The sequence below is a fragment of the Rhipicephalus microplus genome, chromosome X, assembly GCF_043290135.1.
Source record: "Rhipicephalus microplus isolate Deutch F79 chromosome X, USDA_Rmic, whole genome shotgun sequence".
In the NCBI taxonomy this organism is placed as follows: domain Eukaryota; kingdom Metazoa; phylum Arthropoda; class Arachnida; order Ixodida; family Ixodidae; genus Rhipicephalus; species Rhipicephalus microplus.
The window spans coordinates 246,250,766-246,268,986 of NC_134710.1; the positions used below are offsets into that span (position 1 = coordinate 246,250,766).

Sequence of the window (18,221 nt, forward strand, 5' to 3'; positions counted from 1 at the left end):
GGGACTGCTTGATTCTAGAATAACGCCTTTCTGCAGCATGTCGTTGACCTGGTCGGTGATCACTTTTGCCTCTGATGGCGATACGCGATAGGGTTTCTGGCGTATTGGTGTAGGAACTCCCGTGTGGATGCGGTGGGGCATACGTGATTCGGGAAACATGGAAAAACGCTCTTCTCGAGCGAAATCAAAGACTGCCGCGTAGCATGTAAGCACCTCCTTGAGGAAATTCTGCTCGGAAGTAGGCAATCACTTGTTGATCATGCGTTTATTCTCAGCTGAGTAGTTGGGTGCAGTTTGACTGATGGTTAGAGACACTGAGACAATAATGACGTCAACTGTGGGCTGCTCCTCAAACGTTCTCAGTTTAAATCCGGCTGGTAGAACAACAGACTCTGGGGCTGTGTTGATTGCCCACAAACAAGCATGTACACCGATGGCTGTAAGGATTGATTGATTGATTGAAATGTGGGGTTTAACATCACAAAACCACCATATCATTATGAGAGACGCCGTAGAGGAGGGCTCCAAAAATTTTTACCACCTGGGGTTCTTTAACATGCACCCAAATCTGAGCACACGGACCTACAGCATTTCCGCCTCCATCAAAAATGTCACCGCCGCAGCCGGGATTCGATCCCGTGACGTGCGGTTCAGCAGCCGAGTACCTCAGCCCCTATACCACTGTGGCGGGGCCGGCTGTAAGGACAGACCGTGGGACCAGCACATTCTTCTTAATGGCGTCCTTATGTATGCGGCTCGACAAATCAAGTGCAGGGTCCTGAGGGGACGTGACAAGAGCATACGGGAACAAACACTCCTGACCGACGAGGGATGGTCACATCTTCAGATAACAAAAGCGCGTCGATACGGAGAGTCGGAAAATCGTCAACTATGACAGTGGGCAACGTACCTTGTCGAAAAATTTCTCCAGTTCCACAGTCAAGCGTAGCGCCGAATTTATGAAGGAGGTCTATCCCTAAAATGACGTCATGAGTTGTGCGAGCCAGTACAGTGAATTCAACTCAGAAATTTTGTCCACCAATCGTGAGTACAACCGAGGAAATCCCAACAGGGCATAACGCTTCACCTCCAACTCCACAAAAAGTTTCTTTACGATCCCACGCGAACATAACTTTGTGACCCAAAAAACGTTGCTCAAAACGAAGACTCATAGAAGCACCAGTGTCTACAAGAGCAAGAGTATCTACACCGTCTATACACACACGCACTTTGTTCATCAACATCATAGCGGAAGGAGGAATTGGCGAAACTGACCATCCCACGATGGCCTCTCCGTCGGTCTCATCAGCTAGTTTCGCAGCTGATGCGGAAAAGACGACCGACGACGCGCAGACGGCGACCGGCGGGAACGTGTCAGAGGCGGCGTCAGGCTTCGCTCGGAGGCGGGGGACTCACTGCGCAATTCGTTAGGCCATTCCTGTCGGGGACGGTGGTCGGCCGGGTAAGAGGTTCAGGCTTCATGCATATGAGGCGGGGACGTCGAAAAACGTGGCGGCGAAGGTGTTTCGTGCATACGATCCGGGTACGTCAAAAAACGTGGTGACGTGCGTAGGCGGCTGGCTGGGACAGAAGCGCGAAATATGCCCTTGGAGACCGCATGTGTAGCAAATGGGGACTTGTCGGCTAACATTAGCAGAAGTACGCGGAGATGGCCGTGCTCAGCAGGAACATTTTGTGATGACGGAGAGCAGTCTTCTTGTAGAGGCCTGGTTGACGATGGTTGGAGGTCCGAAGCGGCACGTCGAGATTATGACATCTGGTGGGGGTCGTGCCCCGTCGGGGAAAATGGAAGTCGCGGGAGGAAATCTGCCGTTTCTGTGCGTGGTTGGTTTTTCGACGTGGCGTTCTCGCATCCAGTAGGAAGATGGTTCGGGGTACACGGCGAACGAGCATTGGTGGTGAGCGTCCCCTGCTTGAAGCCGTGTGAGCTCTTCTCGAACTGCCCGACGTACGGGGAAGGGAATGTCTTCGCAGTCGGTGACGTTCATACTTGCAACAGTGGGAACATTGTTAGAGCACCCGAACTTCGGTTAAATTCTCCGGGTCTTCAACGTTTCGAATGCGTGACACTGCTGCTGGAAAGCACAAGGAGTGTTCAAGTTTTCATTCGTTATGAGAAAATTATACACCTCATCGGCGATGCCTTTAAACAAATGGCCGACTTTGTCTTTGTCAGACGTATTTGCGTTCCCGATCCCGCAAAGCTTCAATACCTCTTCAATGTAGGTTGTGCACTTTTCGCCGGGAAACTTAGCCTCACGTGACAACATTTGCTCAGCATTTTTTTTATAGAACTCCTGTCCCCAAACCAGGCCTTCAGTTTCTCAACAAATATATCCCAATAGGTGAGCACGCGTTGATGGTTCTCAAACCAAAGCAAAGCAGTCCTGGCAAGGAAAAATACTACGTTCACGAGCTTCGCCGGCACGCCTCTTTTGTAGTAGCGGCTCACCCTGTCTCAGTGTTTTAGCGAAGCATCCACGTATTCGTCAGTTGTTTCACCTGAGAATATCCGTGGCTCAGGCGCCCAGAAGTTAGGTTGTCGAGGTCGACGGCCAACTTGTACTTCGTCGATGGCACTTGTGGATACAGCAGCGTAGCCCGTCGACAGGCTTGCTGTGTCGTCGGTAATGCTCATGTTGTCCGGGGGTAGCCCAGCTAAGCGTATGATTCTTCGAAAAACTTCTGCTATATATATATATATATATATATATATATATATATATATATATATATATATATATATATATATATATATATATATATATAGGGCAATGCCTCGTCCCTCGGGTGTATCCAGGTAGCGGCTCCCTTATCACAGAATAGATGGCATTGTGTGTGTAGGTCCTTGGAAATAATACCACTAGAAGGCGTTGTTGTTTTCGTATAGTTGACAGATGGACGAATGAACACATCGCCACACTCATCATCATTCACTTCGTGAATATGCTGTGAATTTTTTTTTGTCCTATACGAGGTAGAATCGAACTATGGCCTTCAACAGATTGCGCAAGAATGTCTGCATTCCAGCACCAGAAATAACGAACATACGTGGCTGTTGCAACCCTAGTCGCTAGTACTCGGCTCGCGCCACGCTGGTTAAGCTCAGTGTGACGGTTGCACGGACTGTATCCGTGAGTGAATGTGATTTGGTGGTGGCTGTACCTCGGTGCATCCGTGGGTAGTTGGAGTTAAATTCAGGTGGCGCGAAGCTGTGCCTTATATGGATAAACGAAACTATGGGGCGTTTTTCGCAGATAGCAGACGTTTTATCTCGAGCTTTAAAAGCTTCGTCATTAAAATATAGCATGAATAACTATAGGCTAACAAATAAGTATGGATATGGTTCAATTCGCTCCCGACACGGCATTTTTTTTAAATGTTTTGGCTAATGTTACACCCTCCTTATCAAAATATTTAAGGTTTTCGTGTTTCCGTTTCAACGGTCGTTTCCTTCCTTTTTAGTTTTATTTTATTTGTTTCCGTTGACGTCATGGCCAAGGACACCCACCGAGTTCTGAAGCTCTTGACGCAACATTAATTTGGATGGAGGCAAACGTGCTGAGGCCCGTTTGCTCAGATTTGGGCGCACGTTAAAGAACTCCTGGTGGTTGAAACTTCCGGAGCCCCCCACTACGGCGTCTCTCGTACACATATGGTGGTTTTGGGACGTTAAACCCCACACATAAATCAATCAATCCATGCAACATTCAACACCTTCGATGTTCCTGCTTTGTCAAAAGGTAACTGGTAAAATGGGCAATCGCAGGGAACTTTGGTATACGATGGCTTCCGGTTCGTCGCTCCACACGGGTCAGCAGCGGAACGCGCGCATTATTGTACTGCTTCGTTAAAAAAGCAACTTTCCATGCAATGCGAGTGCTTTAGAAGTTGTTTTTTTTGTTTATGCGTACTGTGATTGTGACGATGGCAAGCTACGAAAGCCATGACCAGGCAGGAAACTTTTTTATCGCTCTAAAATGATCTGCGATGCTTTTATGCTGCTCGGTGGTACTGTCAGTTTGGCTAAAGATCAGTCGATACAAACAACAGTGTTCATTGTATGATACGTTACTGCAGATGAAAAGTCATCACTTTTGAAGATCTCAGGGGTAGGGGATGACTGTAGAAGCGTGCTAAGAGTTCATTTCGGGAGCACTGCTTCGTCCGACATCGTCAGTCGATCGGCATGAAGCGCAGCACTCATTGAACGCATTGAGATATTTTTTTCTAGCCTTCAGCATGCTATAAGATGCATTTTTAGTCGAATGCAGATGGTATTTCAACGCTGATCTTGGTCAAGCTGCGCGGCACGGCAGAACGTAAACAATACAGTCAGACATAGACGGTGCCGAATAATGGAAACCCTGCGCTTGTTTAACGCTCTTCGTCCTTTGGGTGCCGTCCTGGCGCAGAGTTTGACCAAGATAAATGCAAATGAACTCGTCCAGCGCTTTGTGTAAACTTACTCTTGAGTGAAACTTTCACGTTTTTTGTCATATATATGGGTGCAATGACCAGTGCTAATCTCGTATGCCAGGTAGATTTTGCGCGCCTGTTCCCATAACATATTTGCTAGGCGCACCTGCGCGACAATTTATTTCTCAATATTATATTCGCAGAAAACTCATGTGCATGCTTTTTTAAAAATGATGGTCTTTCTTGTGGACCTTCGACGAAAAAATTTTGGTCTGTCTGTCTGTCTGTCTGTCTGTCTGTGTATTTGTCTTTTTGTTTACTCTTAACAGCACTAGGCACTTGAAACGGCTGACCCCGGCCACAGCACCCACTAATGTTGCTCAAGGTTTAGCATTCATACTTGCGCAATTGTCAATTAAAAAGCGATTAGTGCGCATGCCTAGGTCACCATAACAACACGTATATATTCTGCATGTGTGTCTTTTACTCGAAAAGGCATACATAAGTAATTTTAAGGACCATAGCGCTTACCACGCGGCGCTGACCATCCAACACTTGCCCGTAAAGGTGAGTGTTTGCAACGCTTTGCTAAGACGAGACATTGGTGGCACCTACCCGTCGCCTTGCGTTCCTCACCTTATCACCTCTGAGACGGGCACGCACACCCATCTCAGAGCCACGCGTTTCGTCCCCGTCCCCCCCAAAAAAAAGCTGCCAAATGGCGCTCATGTCTCACGTGTGACGTTACTTGATGCGCTCGTTCGCCTCCACTGCACACTCCAGGCACTTTAAGGTAGCGCCTCCAGAATACAATTCACCAATTTTCTTGCACAGAACATCAAATAAATGTTTTCTTCACTATCTCCACACGCAAGACTATCGTCTTTCGACGACATTTGCAGATTACATGCAGATACGGGGCCAAATTTTAGTGTGGAATACACACCTACCTGTGCTGAAATGGTTTTCACACAATCTGACTTCAAAGTTCCGCACTCAAAGGCTACCTGTCACTGTGGCTCTCTGCACAGCCGCTCATATAGTGGTTTTGGGACGTTAAACCCCACATATCAATCAAATCTCTGCACAGCCGCAGCCCAGCTCGTTTTTCTGTCTTTATTACATGGAAATTGATACCTGCGTTGGCCTTGCACGCTTGAGTTGGAGGAACCAACGGCTGAACAACTGACCATAGTTTATCAGGACGAAGATAAACGGGCGACCGCGGGCGCGAATCCTGAATAATCTGAGGCTTGCGGTGAAGCGGTTCACCGTCGTCCACTCTTCTTGAACCGGAAGTCGGTAGCAGACGGTGCATCCCACAATCCCTCGCTCTTTTACTGGTCACCCATTCAATCAAAGGAAGTTCATTTATTTTGAACTTTTGAAGTCACCGTTGCAATCACGCTAACCTCAAATGCTGCAGACGGTCCAAGTTCCTCATCGACTCCAAGAAGTCACGTCTGCATATCTCTTCCAGATTTAGATTACAACCCTCAATGTTGTAGGCCCGTGTGCTCAGATTTGGGTGCACGTTAAAGAACCCCAGGTGGCCAAATTTCCGGAGCCCTCCACTACGGCATCTCTCATAATCATATGGTGGTTTTGAGACGTAAAAAAAAAGTAAAAGAAAAAAACCCTCAAGGACCTCACATAGTGTTATTCGGTCACAATAATCAAATACTCTGCCTTCTACTATCTTGGCGTCACCACTAGACTTAACGAAAAACAGGCTTGGCTTTCACGTGACTTATCTTTTGGCACCGTCGCCATTTCATACTGCAAAATTTATTCGGCCTCATCGTCATCCTTCAAATAGCTTACGCAGGCTCTTTATCGAGAATTTCTAGCTACCTCAATTTTCCTGTGCAATGTCTGGTCAAGATCTGTTCAAACGTTACGATCAGCAAGCAAATCAGAGCGGCAAGGTTCACCGGTGAGATCACGCTCCAACTGTGAAACTGCGGACGCACAAAAGCTAGGGTTTTATAACGCAGCGTTTTGCGAAATTTAGGCACTCGACGCTCGTGAATAACGTAACTGGTTACGTATAAGTCGTTACTGATATAATTTTCTGATTGCAGTGGGCACTGCGTTGTAATAGTAAAAATATCTTGATTAATCACTGAACATGAGTGCTTATACTAGCAAGTGAGTACGTTGAGCACTTTATGCAAAGTTCCACTGTATAGTTACTTCCTACGTGACTTTCATATCAATTTGTCTCTCTCCCCCTACATTCACAATCAACCTACGGTGATTACAATTTTATAATCGATGCAATAATAATATTCGGGTATTTTATTAACAACGACGTGGAATTGAATAACAATTTTTTGAAAATTCTCTTAGGCTTTTCTTTCGAACGAGTGTCATTATGGCTTAATGTAGGCGGAAAAATAAAAATATGTTCTGGAAAGGAATACTCCAACGGTCAATGTCAGCGCTCGATCCGGTCTATGCCGCTATTCACAGACTGACGATAACAAAAAAATTGTTCCTTGAACAATTCGCAAGGTGTTTAAATGTTCAAACATTAAATAATGAGATAAGGCTGCTATCTAGCTGTTTTTTTGTTTCTGTGTAATGCAGTTTACAACTCGTTTTCCGGAGCTTTGTTCTAAAATGTGCACTAAGTATATGGAATCTATTGCTGTATTATGCATTCGGGTTTGATTATTCATGTAGTGATTGTACTGCTTACAGTGTATACCGGGGCAGCTGCTGGTCTGAACGCTGAGTTCTTTCGCTGCTCTCGTTTTTGGGACATAATACTTTAAATATTGACTGCCTAATACGCTCTATTACTGCGTTTGGTATATTTTTCACTTCTTTCAGTTTATTGTTCTGTAGGCTTATTCTATTTTATTTTTGTTCATGCATGCCAGAGCAAACCAGTTGCGTTCACCTTGAAGAGAAAACGACGTCTCTCTGTTTTAAAGAGATTTTCTGGGTGGCAGTGAACGCAGCAATGTGAGGGCGCGCGTTCTTCCACTCGCATGCAGCTAGCGATAAGCATGAGAACGTGCAGCCAACGTGCCCTAGTAGCAGCCACGAAAGACACTTCTATTTGTCGGCTATCATCGCGGCTCCACCAAGAACGCGTGTCGAGAGGTGCGGCTGTATTGAGAGCTTCGTCTCTGTGTGCCGGAACCGTCGTTAAAGTACACGAGCAAGGTTACTACTTCTCTTGAAGGCCTACTACTTCTCTTGAAGGTAGTTGCTACTTCTCTTGAAGGTAGTTGCTCAGTAGCAACTACCTAGACGACGCGCTGAAGTTATTTACTTCCCTTAAGTTATGTCCTGGCCCTCTATGGCAAAAGATATAAAGAAACAAAGGTTTCGCCTAATCAGAACAGCTAAAAAACCACTTTAGCACGCGTGGTTAGGGTTCGCGCCTTACTGCCACCACCGTATACTTGCTCCGCAGAGCGCTGACGACAGCCCGTGATTGAAGGTAACGTGAACGAAGGTACGTCGTAACGCGCGCGAAGGGTTGCAAGCAGTCGAGATTCGTGCAGCGTAGTCAGTACGCAGGCAGCCTTTGCCTTCCACCGCCCCCGTTCCTCAATGGCACCGCTAGTGGCGGTGTCTTGATTATCAGTCGAGTGGACTTGCATCTGACTTCTGACTGATTAGTTTTTAAAGGCAAAGCAGCTTTTTGACTCACCTGTGTAACGGCCTACGTACGTACTTACATGCATCTGTATGAACCATGGCATAAGAATAATCAGGTGTTGACTCTGAGCGCGCCTGAGCGGCCAGATAATGGTCGGTCTCGCGGGCGCGCTGTGCTGCGAGCCGTCAGATAGCGCAGCGGCCAACGTACTCAAAGAGCGATGCTGGCACATTGAAATTCCTCTGCCTCCCCAACGTTCTCGTTCAAAGCAGTGTAACACCTAAAGTGCGAAGAAAACTTGTTATTTCAGATTAAAAGGCAAAACTTCACCAGATATAATGATTCATTAACACAAAAACGTCTTGTGCAGGGTGTGAACGACGTCACACAGATAGTTTCGCTCCCGCGCACTAGTATTTTTTTCTGTTCACGGTATTGCTCGATGCAAAACATAATAATAATAATAATAATAATAATAATAATAATAATAATAATAAGAAGAAGAAGAAGAAGAAGAAGAAGAAGAAGAAGAATTATCGTTAGCCAACGCGCTATTCCTCTATCAAAATACTTCGCCATGGGGGAAAACATGTAAGGAACTTCCACGTGCTTAGATGTAGGTGCATGTTAAACAGCCCCGGATGGTCAAAGTTAGAGAGGAGCCCTGGCCAGTCGCGGTGGTCTAGTGGCTAAGGTACTCGACTGCTGACCCGCAGGTCGCGGGATCTAAACACGGCTGCGACGGCTGCTTTTCCAATGAAGGCGGAAACGTTGTAGGCCCATGTGTTCAGATTTGGGTGCATGTTAAAGAACCCCAGGTGGTCGAAATTTCCGGAGCCCTCCACTACGGCGTCTCTCATAATCATATGGTGGTTTTGGAACGTTAAATCCCACATATCTATCTAGAGAGGAGCCCTCCACTATGGTGTCCCTCGTAATCAAATTGTCATTTCGACACGTAAACTCTCATTAATAAATATTTCACCTCTATCAAAAGAGAATCGCTACTGCAACAGAAACGTATTTCATGCGTATCACTGCCCTCATTCACACGGGAAATTTTTGAAGCATAGTTGCGTTTGTTCAACGTGAACTTGACATAAACAAAAATTTTAAACGTTCAAGTATTCTATATCACGCACACAAGAGCAACGCAGTTGGTCCACGAAACATATAAATATTTGAACCACACAAGTATTTCGTGTACAGCCCACTAAAGCAATGCGGTTGTTCATGGCTAGATGGTATGATGCGAATTCACATATTTATGCCAACGATCACCGTCAGACGATCACTGTCAGACGGCACCTTGAAGAGAGGCACATGCTCCACAAAAGTCCGAAGCCAGAATGGCAATGCGTTACAAAACACGTTCTAGCCATTTCGAGAACCCTTCAGCAATGTGATGTAACCTTCGTCGACAACATAGCCTAAAGATACGTGAAGAAAAAAAAACCTGGCTTCAAAACAGCGCCATCACACATGCCAACAAAAAGACCCAGAATCAGCAGCATGCACCTTTCTGCCGAGCGTGTTCCCAAGACCAAGACGACTGACCCCGCTCGTCGTAGCGCCATCTATGAAGGCACCGACGAAGCTGGGAAATAACTGATAACGACCTGAACATTAAGTAGACGCGCTGGGATTGCGCTTTTCAACGCGTTGCGAGGAGAGTGTCAGCAGGAATATATTTTTACACCGTGGTATGAACGCGCCGCAACGCATTCCTCTCGTTGCAGCTGTTGGAGCGCTGCCAAGTAGGTCACGCCGAAGCTGCGCGTTGACATCACGCTTCCCTCACCCGCTGTCCTCACAGGTGCGCGCCTACATCCAACGCAACCGAGACTGACTCAAGGCCGGGAGGCTCCCGTGGGGCCGTGAATATACGTCATCAGTAAGGGGCCCAGTCCCACGTCTCCGCTAGATGGCGTTGGTCCCCTGAGCGGTGGGGCCTCGGCACGGCGGGCACGTTTGGACGCGCTGTGAGCGTTCGTGGTGCGGATGCACGTTGCTGCATGGATATTCGTTTCCGTGCGTAGTTGGGCAACGGCGAGTGACCTAAGTGTTTATCGCGTGTTATGTGTGACGAACAGGCTCGTGCAGAGTTAGAATCAGCGCCGAAATGCCAGGAAAGTGTTGTGTGCCACGGTGCAACGGCAATTACAAGACAGGCCCCAAGGTGCACGTTTTTTTGTTCCCTCAAGCCGACGAAGCAAGACAAGCGTGGATACGTGTCATTCCACGTGAAAACCTGGTCGTGTCAGCCAATGCCAGGGTAAAAAATTTTGAATGCTTTATAATTTTCTCATGGAGGTTGCTCCTACCGTTGCGTGGCGAGCCTTGTAGTTTGTAGCACGTTACGCCTAAACGCGTCACGCAAAGCCCTGAATGTACTGTTGCTGCTATGAGGTAGCCGTACTGATGCTAGGATATGTTTCTTTTGTTTAGGTGTGCGAACGTCACTTTAAAACCGAAGACATCGTTCGGGAAACAAGCTATATTGACCAAGCCACCGGCCGCATAGTGACCGCACCACTCTCACGTTTGCGGCTTCGAGCTGAAGCAGTACCGACGGTATTCCCTGATTGCCCAAGCTACCTGTCTCATTTTCATTCATTTATTATACTGTCAGCCCTATTTGGGCTATAACAGGGGTGGAAAAAAACCAATATACATACAGAAAAATAGGTACTCCCTATACAACTTCTATTATACATGACAATGAATGACAATAGCCAAAGCACTCTGCTCTTGAGGACATAGAAAAAGCAAAATGTAAACTATACGTCTTTATACACGACATCCTTTAGGCCCTTCAAAAAAGAAGGTACACATTCTGATAAGACAGTGGAATTCGGCAGCCTGTTCCACTCACTGATCGCCCGCGGAAAGAAACTGAACTTAAAACAATCGTTGTATGATCTGGGAGGGGGCATGTACATGTTATGCCGGTGCCTTGACGTTTCCCCAGTTTTTATATACATATACTGCGATTTGTCTATTTTTACTTGTTCTTTAATGATCAAAAAGAGTAATTTAAGTCTTTTATACTCTGTTCTTTGTTCTGGTTGTTCAAGGTGGGCCAGCTTGCAAAGCTGAGTTGGGGAGTGGCAGCGCTGGTATTTGTTAAATATGAAACGTGACGCCAATCTTTGTATTGTACCTGTCTATAGAAAGCTCTAGAAGAGAGGACCCAGAGAGCAAGCGAATGCGCTTTGAGGCCGCTTCCCTTGAGAAAGTGCTCGCCGAGTTAATTCTCACTGCCAAAAAAGAGGAAGAAGCAAATAAGCTTTTCGATTTGAAAGATGTCGCAAACTTCGTTCGAGGCAAGAAGCTGACATTTTGGCATACCATTGAATGCAGTGACCACGTAATTTTGGCTCACGTTTGTAATGATGACGCTCCTTGGATTAAGCACTCTGTTGTCGTAAAAACCGACATAACTCTTACGGTAAACGTCGCAAAAGCATCAGTGAATCGACTCGGGTCCAAAATAGTAGTTCCGTCCGTGATCGACAGCAAACGACGGCTGCTGGAATTGCTGGAAGGAGTCGAGGGGTTCGACAGTTCCCAGAGGTCAAGCTCTGAAAACTCAACCGCAGACATCTTCGAGACTGGCGCTTCTCTTCTGAACAAACTATACACAGCACAAGAAAGCGATAACACCCCGATCATTCAACTGCTCGCTGAGCAAGTGAAGTTAATGTCAACAAAAAAAGAACAACGGCGCTACTCTGTAGAATTCATGGTGTACTGCTGCATACTATTTACTATATCGCCTCACGCGTACAAGTACATGCGCAGTCACGGGAGCATCATCATGCCACACCCAAGAACCATTAGGTCAATACGTTCGTCTTTCGGAATGAACCCCCAACTAGAGCATCAAAACAATACATTCCTCCGCTACATGGCCAAGAAGATATCCGAGTTGAATGAGCAGCAACGCTACGTGACTTTTATGGTGGACAAAATTCATCTAAAGCCATTTTTTGACTATAAGGAAGGCAACATCGCTGGTATCGCGTTGAACAACGCAGAAGCAGCAAATAGTGCATTTGTATTATTGGTACACAGCCTCATGTGTAAGTTTAAGGAGGTAGCGCACATTGTTCCCGTCCAAAAGGCTAATGGAGAATTTCTGCACAACATTTTAGGAGATGTCATTCGCGGCTTATAAAAAATTGGATACAAAGTAATGTGTGTCGTGACCGACAACAACACCGTGAATCGAAGCGTAATGGTGCCGTTTAAGTATTCGGTGAGCAAGGCCCCTCAAGCCGTTTCAAAAAAATCACTGGCAAATGATTTTGTGTTTCCGCAGCCATCAGATCCCCACAGGCCATTGTTTTTCATCATCGACCCAGTGCATTTACTGAAGTGTATGCGCAACAACTGGTTAAAACAAAATGACCAGTGTTTCTGGTTACCCCAGTTCGAACCAAGCACAACGAGGCAGCGGCGCATGCAGTATGCGTATTTCAAGACAGTTAAAGACGCATATAATTTAGAGAGTGAGCAGTTACTCCGGTATGGCTACACTTTGTCCAGAAAAGCTGTTTCCACAACAGACATCGAGAAACAGGATGTTAAACCTGCTTTGCAGGTATTCAGCGAGTACGGACCGAATGGACTTTGAGTCATTAGAGCCAAGCACATCCTGAAGCACTACGAAGAAACCGCCAGTTTCATTGATGTAATAGTGAGATGGTAGAAGGTTGTCAACGTAAAGACTCCTTTCAAAGGACTGAGACTAAGGGATGACTTGCAAAAGCCAGTCTACCCTTCTCCATTCGACCCCAAGGTTTTCTTCTTGAACAATTTTTTAGACTGGTTGGAGGAGTAGAAGAAAAGGAGAGCGGATGCCTGTAAGTTGTCTGATGAGACACATGGGGCTCTTATTCAGATGACTCGGGGGTTCAGTGAAATCTGCGCATATTGCTTTGAGCAGCTCAAGATGTCCTTTGTGCTTCTTGGGAAGTTCCAAACAGACCTTCTGGAAAAACGTTTTGGTTGTTACCGACGACTGGCTGGCTCGCAGTATCATTTCTCCGTAAGACAGATTTACGAGTGCGAGAACAAGTTGCGACTGCAAACCACACTACCACAAATCAGCACGGCTTCCGAAATCGACAGCGACCAAAATCAAAATTGGGAAGAGCTCCAAACGCAGGCAGCAGTGCCAAGTGGAAAATTCAACGTTGTTGTGACCCAGGAGGCGCTATCAAAACTGAAGGATGTCATTCCAGTGGTTACCTATGTTGCTGGTTACTCGGTGCACATCGCTGTGAAGAGGTTAAAATGTGACAATGTGACAATGAATGCAGAGAGCTTCTCACAATTAACAAGAATGTCGCAGTTTCTCCGGAAAATTGCATGTACAGTCTTGTCAAAGAAAATGATAGGGGAGGGCTGGTTTACTCAGCAATGCCAGCTGTGAATGCGGTGGCTCATAATTACGTTGTTGTGGAAGAGCTTTCCAAATGTGCCGAATTTTTAAAAGTTCAGAACGAACGTCAAGTGGCCACAGAACTAACACTGCAACTGCTCAGTGACAGGGACACGCAAGTAAAGGGACACGCAAGTGAAGTGGTGCTCAAATATATATTGTGGTGCAGCACGAACATTCTGCTGAAGAACTTTTGCCGGCGATTGAACAACAAAGTTTCGGACCCGGAGAACAAGTCTAAGAAGTGGAAGCTGCAAACTCTAACAAATAAATGAATAAAACGGCGATGGGTGTAAATATGAGTGGTCTCTTTTGTCTTTTCCTTCCTAATTTGATTCAGCATATTACACGTGTAGTACTTAAATTTAGGTGCACGTTAAAAAACCCATGGTGGTCAAAATTTGCGGAGCTCTCCACTACGGCGTCTCTCATATTCATATCTTGGTTTTGGGACATTAAACCCCAGATATTATTATATAAGTATATTACACGTGTAGCAGCAAAAAAAGTCAACCAAGCGCACAACGTATGCCCTCCGTAATGCCCTCCGGTGCCCTTAGGGGGTCTGAATAAATAATATAAGGACTTCTGTTCAAGCGTTCCCCCGCTTCCGTCGGCCCCATCCCGGCTACGTCACAGAGGCAGCCCCCCGGCCTGGAAAGAATTTCCTCTAGGTGGTGTTGCTACATCACTCTCTCCCTCTCTCGCTCACCGCACGCTTGCCGCAGCTCCCGCAGCTGCCGGCTCTTCCACCTGCTCGCAACATACTTCTCTCTCGCTTCACCTCCTCCACCGACCACAACGCTAGACCGCACTCGAGTAGAAACACTATTTCGGCTCGTTTATCTGCGATGAAGCTTACATGAAGCTTAACCCACTCCCCGTGTCTTTGCATTTCAAACAAGCGTTTACTCGAATTTCGCTTCAAACCGTTCATGCAGCACCCACGTCGACGCGCTTTTCAACCGGGTCAGCGCCGTGCAAACCACCGCTGCTTCGCATCCCATCAGTGTTTCCTTCGGAGACATAGTGCTTAATTTTCTGACTGCGTAGACGAGCGGCAGAAGTAGCGCTTGTCTTGAAACAAGCTTTTGGGCTCTAAATTTAGGCTGTAGTAGGAATGAAATACATGTGAACTATACTGTTACTCAATAGTGCGAATAAATGCTATCTACTATCCCGACTTTGTGAAAGCATGACAAGGCGCTATATCAATTTTATTGCAACCCGCGTGTTCGTTTCTTCTCGTTTCACTGTTTTTCAAGCAATATATATTATTTATCAATAAATCAATCCAACAATCAATTATTCAATTTATCAATACACGGGAGAAAATATAAACGAAAAACAAGCGAGAATAGTGAAACAAAAGAGTTTAGACTACTGGGTAAAAGTTCCAAAACCTAGGACGAAAAACTAGCAGATGCCGCCTACAGTGAAAATCCATCATATGAGAAGCACGAATTAGGAAAGTTGATATGTCTCTTTAAAATGAGCACAACCTTACAATGAAGAGAGATTTAGTACACAATAAACACAATTAGAAGTGATATGTGCACTCACGTGTCTAGAAAAGATTCAAGTATGTTTTCTATAGCAGCGGACGGATGGCACCACTAACATTTGCAATACCCGCACCAGCAGTGGTAGGCATGTAAATTAGGCCATACATGACTTCCGTGTCAGCATTATTGTGTTTGCGCCTGATAATTGTGTTTGTCATCTATTCACGTCTCGTAATACCGTAATTGGTGTACGTGAAGCTAGCGAAACACCCTCGAGCACACTATGAGCGTAGCATGTCGCCACGTTTTACATGACACGCGTGACATAATTATCATGCCTGGACGTGTCACTTACCATCGTTTTCTATTCATGTCACGTAATACCTAATTTGGTATATGTGAAGCTAGCGAAATGGCCGCAAGCGCATCATGACCACGGTATGTAGCCATGCTCTCACATGACCTGCTTGTCATGGTTATCATGTTTGCACCAGTCATATACCTTCGTCATCCATTCACATCTCGTAATACAGAATTAGGTATAAGGGAAGCAAGCAAAACGACCTCGAGTGCACCATGAGCGTGGTGTGTAGTCATGATATACATGGCACGGATGTCATTTCCATGTTAGGCTCTATCACTTGTGTTCACCATGCAGTCATATGATACCATACCAGTTCTCCTATATGTCCTGTGAAAAAACTACCGTAAAAGCAGTAAGGTCAATACATTTAAATTATAAATTCATGGCACACGTCATATTTTCGTGTTATGCCAAGTGATTTATACTCGCTATATACATTATGCCATACCACTTTCGGTGCAGATCCCATTATCGAAACGGCCAGGAGGGCTAAAAGTCGAAGGTGACGATATATATATATATATATATATATATATATATATATATATATATAGATATATAGATAGATAGATAGATAGATAGATAGATGTCGTCAAAGTCACCGAATTTCACTCAAAAATGCTTCGCATTTATTATACACAAGGACAATTATATAACCAATATCGCGCACTACAATGTTTAAGGCATAGTGAAAGACAAAAGACAAACGGGTTTGAATGATGTTCTACGCCTTGTTTAACAGCGCAAAGCTCGGAGAACAACATTTATTGTGGTTGAGAAAATAGGAATTACAAAAACTTTGCATTCTATGGGTGGTTGAACCTGGTGTGGTGTTTAGTAGTTATGTTGTTCGACTGCTGAACCGAAGGCCATTAGAGCGCATCCCAGCCGAATTTTCGATGGAGACAAAAATGCTTGAGGGCTGTCTACTTGGATCTAGGTGCGATATATCCTGGCGGTAGAAATTTCTGGACCTCTCCACTGCATGCAGTGTCCCGCAGTGATTGGTAAAATTCAGCTTTGTGACAGCGAAGTGAACAAGAGCAATAATAGGCCCATGGTTCCAAAAGAGGGTTGGATAGGGCATTGTTCTCCTCTTCGTGGGCTTTCTCAATGATGTTCCCTCCTTTTTACCAAACTGCATTATTGGCGCCAAATGAAACGTGAAAAGCGTAGTGTGGGGCCGAAGGATTAGCTATGGTATAGGGCACGCTGTCAAATAATCACGAAAGACAGGCGCACCCGTCCTGTTTTGCAGAAATGCGCAATATAATGCATGGATGTTATGCAAGAACGGCAAACACCAAGAGTGCATCCATCTCTTATCATGAAGCTGCGAACTCAACCACTTGTACCACTGCGCGTTCCATTTGGTAATGTTACATAGTTTGCTGAAAAAGTTTTAGTATGCAGCGCCAACTTGTCCCATCCACGCTGGTTCTCGGCAATAACCTACCTTCTCTTTTTCTCATCTTTCTATTCTCGTTATCGAATCCCACAGTCCAGGGTTGCCAACCGGAAGTCACTCTGGTTAACCTCCCAGTCTTATCTCTTTCCTGTATGCATCGCCCTTTGTCAGGAAGCGTTTTGCATATGGCTGCATGTCCACATCAAAGCAGAGTGTGAAGTTTTGTCTAACGCAAGTGCTGCTTATACAACGCCAAGTTTTGCAAATAAACAATAAAATTTGTCGCACTTCCATATCAGCAAGGCTCTGATTAGCAAGCTTGCCGAGGGGTGCTCTCGAGGTAAGATGCCTCGAGAGCACGCGACTCAATGAGTTACTATACCAACTAGGAGGCACGATCTTGAACGCGATCGCTGTGGTCATATAGAAAGCGCAGTAAGCGTAAACGTTCAGTGACCTCCCATAATGCAGATAACTATCTGTAGAAGTAACACTATAAAATGCATTTAGTAATCAAGGAACGCCGTGTGACGCAAGCGGACAATAATGTAAATGCAATGTTCTTACCAAAGCCTTTATAGATATACGACAAAAGCGAAATCCCTCTCTATTGCGTCACCGAAATGACATTCATAAGAATAGAAGCTGGAGCGAGTTGGTATGGGTTCCTCTTGGCTGAACAGCATACACGGGACGAGGACGAAGGAGAAGCTTGTCTGTGTTCTTTTCCTCCGTCCTCGTCCCGTGTGCGCTGTTCAGCTAAGAGGAACGACATTAGTAGGGCCACCGTCAATAACACACGAGGCGGATAGAAAAATTGACAGATACTTGGCTGCAGGTATGCCTTGTATTGGACAACGAGAAGCCTTTTTGTTTCCGCATTGGATTGGCCCGGTATTGCAATATCTCCCCGACCAGCATACATATTTCACGCTTGTAAACGCCAGCTATACTAAATATTGCGACCAACGTAACGCTAACAGCTTCGCAATATAGGAACGCGACTTACGGTACCTCCGTTGGTATAGGTAAGCCATGCGATAGCTATATAAAAGGAATAGGTGCACTACAGACAGTCATGGATATCTATTGCAACTATATAATAATGCGAACTGGGCGCAAAAAAGCAAAATAGAGACTGAGGAGCACCTTTGAGTTTTGTTGATGGGCTCGAACTGACAACCATAACCAGGTGAATGCACTCGTATTTAGTTTTACATCACCAACACCCCCCCCCCCTACACACCCGGCATCAGTCGCGTCATCACGTCACTCTTATCACTAAATTGAAAATTTTGCCCAGCTTTATTCGTCTTTATGTTCAACCTATGTGAACTCAGGTTTTTAGCGTTATAAAATATTTAGCGCGTTCGGTGGACTTCCGCAAGAAAGGCGGGGTGGGGCATGCTGGTTACAAGCGTGAAGGAATTTCGCAC

General features: G+C 45.6%; 1 pseudogene; it reads left to right on the top strand.

Annotated features, from left to right (window-relative positions):
• The first annotated feature begins 10,159 nt into the window (after positions 1–10,159).
• Positions 10,160–13,810, top strand: LOC142777135 (uncharacterized; annotated as a pseudogene).
• The last annotated feature ends 4,411 nt before the right edge of the window (positions 13,811–18,221 follow it).